The sequence below is a fragment of the Palaemon carinicauda genome, chromosome 23 (genome assembly GCF_036898095.1).
Source record: "Palaemon carinicauda isolate YSFRI2023 chromosome 23, ASM3689809v2, whole genome shotgun sequence".
NCBI classification, from domain to species: domain Eukaryota; kingdom Metazoa; phylum Arthropoda; class Malacostraca; order Decapoda; family Palaemonidae; genus Palaemon; species Palaemon carinicauda.
Window position 1 is genome coordinate 11314540 of NC_090747.1, and position 5000 is coordinate 11319539.

Consider the following 5000-nt stretch of genomic DNA (forward strand, 5'->3'; position numbering starts at 1 on the left):
TTTTATTAATTCGAAAATATAGAAGATAAAGTTATTTAAATACTGTTTTACATGTTATTTCTCATCCATATATGCAAAAAAAGAAAAACATTCCTAGAAAATATTTTACATTAGTATAGAAGAGAGGTAATTAAATATATCAAAATTCCGTAGGTCATAAAAGTGAAGTTCTACCTAAACCTGAACGAGTATAGTATTATTTACTAAATAAAAGTTGAAATCATTTGTTCCACACCCGCAAGGAGCTGGAACATAACAGGAAAGCAAATAATTTCCATAAATAATTTCAGCCAAATATTGATTTTTAAACTGGTATAATCTGTAGACAAAGTGCATAAAAGAGATATATATATATATATATATATATATATATATATATATATATATATATATATATATATATATATATATATATATATATATATATATATATATATATATATATATATATATATATGTACATATATATATATATATATATATATATATATATATATATATATATATATATATATAAAGCAGAAACGAAAAATATGGAATAAATTCTATTGTCAGAGAAAATGTTAATTAAGTTAAAAATGAAAATATTAAAAATGTTGAAGTAAAGTGGCCATGGGATTTTGAGAAGGAAAATTTATTTACCTGTAAGAAAAAAAAAAACATAAACACTAATCTCAACAATGAATATGAACACCCTTCTAATAGGATATAAATCTAACAACGTTAGTTTAGTATTACAAAATGGACACAAGATCAGGGAAAAATTAAAAAAGACCCCCCCCAAAAAAAAACTAATAAAGAAAAGATTGGAATTTAGGGTGAAAAACACAAGATTAAATATAAATGGAAGAACTTCCTAAGACAATAAACACACTAAACTCCCAATATATTCGTAAAACAATCAGACCAATATTGAGGAAACACTAAAAAAGGTAAAAAAACATCAAGTTGATGAAAACATGACTAGGAACAGGAACGGGTGCCAAACGTAACAGTAGGAGAAGTAAAGAAAGAATTAAAGGATATGAAACGAGGTAAAGCCGCTGGAGTAAATGGCTTGACAATTGATTTATTAATATATGGAGGAGATTTAAAATTATTATTATTATTATTATTATTATTATTATTAATATTATTATTATTATTATTATTATTATTATTCAATAATAATAATAATAATAATAATAATAATATTATTATTATTTTTACTATTATTATTATTAATAATTATATTCAAAATATGAAGGAAAGCTTATTAAAATTTATTTTTGGGTTATACGATGCAATAGAAACTACCTTCCACGGTAGGAACAAAGTCTGCTCAAGGAGAGGCCATTGCACTTTACCAGGATCTGAAGGATTGAACTTTTACGAGGGCGAGAGACATTTTGCTCTCTTCTGGAATTTTTTCTCGACCATAAAACTTTAGTTTTATGGCCACGAATATATTTCACAAGCAAGATCACTAATGGTCAGGGACCTAACATTATTATTATTATTATTATTATTATTATTATTATTATTATTATTATTATTATTATTATTATTATTATTATTATTATTGTAATTATTATTATTATTATTATTATTATTATTATTATTATTATTATTATTATTATCAGTTAAGCTACAATTTAAGTTGGAAAGCAGGATGCTATAATCCTAAGGACTTCAACGGGGATAAATAGTCCAGTGGGGAAAGGAAATAATGAAATAAATAACCTCTATGAGAAGTATAAAATAATTATTATAAAATATTCTAGGGACGATAACACATTAAAGCCGATCTTTCATATATAAACTTCAAAAAGACACTTATGTCAGCCTCTTCAAAAAAAGAAAAAAAAAAAGAGTTGCTGCAAGTTTTAAGATTTCCATTTCTATAGATATAACTACAGGATTAGTAAGATCATCCCATAACTTGGTTACAGCTCGAATAAAACTTCTAGTATACTGTGTAGTGTTGAGCCTAAGAATGAGAAGGCCTGACTATTAGAATTAACTGCATACCAAGTATCACAAACAGGATGGCTCTGTCCAGGAAGATCTGAATGTAAAGGGTGGTTAAAATTATGAAAAATCTTATGCAACATGCATCACGCACTTATTGAAAGACGCTGCCCTAGATTAGTATCGAGATCCAGAAGATAAAATCTATTAAACCGTAAATTTTTAGCCAACAAATTAAGAATATAAACATCAGATGAATAGTAGTTGAACATTGATTTCTGTAATTGACGCATTGAGGGGTTGAGGGTGATGCTAATTGTGTCCACTGCAAGAGCTCCCCTGGCAAGGCTGTCAGCTGAATCATTTCCCTGAATCCCAGGAGTGGTGATCCACTTCAGTGTACCTTGTATGTGGTTTTGAAAGTAGACAAAGGCCAGGTGCATTATGTTGGAGATGATGACGGTGAGTTTCACCGGATTTGACGAATTACTTCGTAAAACTTCCATTTATTAGTCAATATCGCAAAGGCATTTGGAGTGCTTCCAACTGTGGTGTTCACCTTCGAATTGGTCGATTAAAAAAAAAAAGGCAAAAGTGTGTGATAAAACACTCATTAGTAAACCTTCAGAAATTACAATTTTCATTTGAATATTACCTTATTCACTTCAGGTCTTCAGTATTAATTTCTGAAGGTTATGAGACTCTTTTATTTATATTATGTTAGAATGCAAGAGATGGTTTACTCTAATAATACTATAATGATATGATATCATAATAGTCTTCCGTGATTAAAAACTCCCTTTAGTTGTTATTATTTAAAGTAGGTATCAGCAGAAACTTAAAATTGGTTTTATTATATTGTAATATGAATGTGACTCATTTCTAGAAAAAAAAATGACATCTCAAATGATCAATGTTATTAGTACATTACTATACTCTGTCACTTTAAAGCTGGATATCTAAAGTTTAACTTGTGATTTATTTCATATAACTGATCTATTACATATCATTGTTACTATCTTTTGAATTCATTATATCCCATGAACATGGAATTAAAACGTAATTTAGGAAGCAAGATCAGATTTATTTAAATGGTTAGATAAATGTCAATAAACTTTCTTTATTTCTTTAACATACACTTGAGTACCAGAAATTTCAAAATAGGAGATCAAACTATACCAATCATCGGCCCAATACATTTATGCGATGGTCCAGAAACACACTTTGAGGTGAATAATATTTAAAACCTTTTGAATATGATGTATTAGGGAAAAGGAAGAAATGGAGGTAACCAGAAGAGAGTACCTACTGTAGATCTGGTATCAGACTCCTGGTATATATGTATGTATGTATGTATGTATGTATGCATATATGTATGTATCTATGTATGTATGTAAAATCCCTTTTTATTCAACATCTCGTGCATGTTCCACTTTTCCAGTTTCCCTCGGAATCGGAGAGAAAAGAGAATGTCCTTTGCAGTGAATAAATATATTTTTTTTTCTTTTCAAAAGACATATTTTACTTGTTTTATTCACTCTGTGATTAAGTAACTGAAAGATCGTAAACAATCCATTAGCAGATAGAAGAGCAGCAACAAATAGGGAAATTTGTTGAACACATCCTTTTTTAGAATGTTTAAATTTTGTAACCCAAGGGAAAAGGAGGGGTCAGAAAAGGAACACATGCAACCTCTTACTATGTTATTAGACTGAATCCGCCTCACAAATGTTACTTGTAGGCGGCATATTCTAGGGCGCACCGCAGACCGAACGTTGACATTGAATTTTTGGACTAATTGGGGTGATATGTCACATGTCGCATAATTTGGTAATTTTCCATCTAAGTTGGCCACCCCATATTGTATGTGGTAGGCTCGTGGTATACTCAAATAAGCATGTCGACAATCACCAAAAGGACAACCCACGACTCTTACAATAATGACAATTTTGTATGTTTCGGATGGAGAGCCCATATTACCTGGATCCCAACGGTACCTAGTTCACTGGCCTGCAGTGCAACGTTCTTAGCAAATAGGGTACAATAAGCACGCAGCATAGCCTAATTTCTTATGCATTGTGACTTTTTCACCTTTACTGGGATTTTAACACACCACCCTTGCATGAGTAGTGAATACTCACAGGTGTAGATCTAGCCCATAGCATGCGGAGCACATCGTTGCCCATTTCACAGGCCTTCAGTTCACGGTTTTTTGGCTTTGCTGGGATTTGCACCCGCCACTCCTACAAGAGTGATGAATAAAAGTGTCACAGATGGAGAGCCCGCATCGTACGAAGTTCAAGAGAACCAATTTGAACGTCCAGGCATGAAGCATTCACGTGCAAATGGGACGTATATTTTATCAGGGGGTCTGAAAAGGTGAAATCTGGGAGGTCACTTGACCACTTGGACCAGCGTAGCATACCGCTATTTTCGAGGTAGTGACAAGCCATATGTACCCTTTCAAAGATGATGTCACCGCTATAATCACATGGGTGAAGGTCAATACCAGACTACTCGTTCTCGAATAGGGCATGCACAAAATGGGCAATTTTTACAACAGTACCAAAATGTTGCAATTTTTTACTTACCACCATAAATCTCTGGAATGGAGGACCCCGGTGGGTTCAAGTCTGCCATGGATAAACCCAACCCCTCAGCAAATGTGCGTACCCCGAACAGGTAATGGGTCCTAATACCATCCATTGGATGGTAGGGGCCCCTAAATTTGGGTTATCCCCGTAATGCATAATCCCATACAAGGGGACACATGGGTGCATGTAAACCAGCATGTGCGCCACCTGGTGGTGGGTGTGAGAAGCCTGTTATGTCCCATCACCTACTGCATAGTTTTTATGTCCCCGTGTTGCACATTTCGGGGCCACTTGGCAGCCATTGCGCCCATGTCGAGATTACCGGGAATACAGGTGAAGACAGACTCGCACGTAGCACGTGCAAAAAATTAATCCCAGAAAAGTGACACATGGAATGAGGTAGACGATAGTAAGTCTTATTTCTTTCCGAAGCAAAAATGAGATCTTGCATCCTGT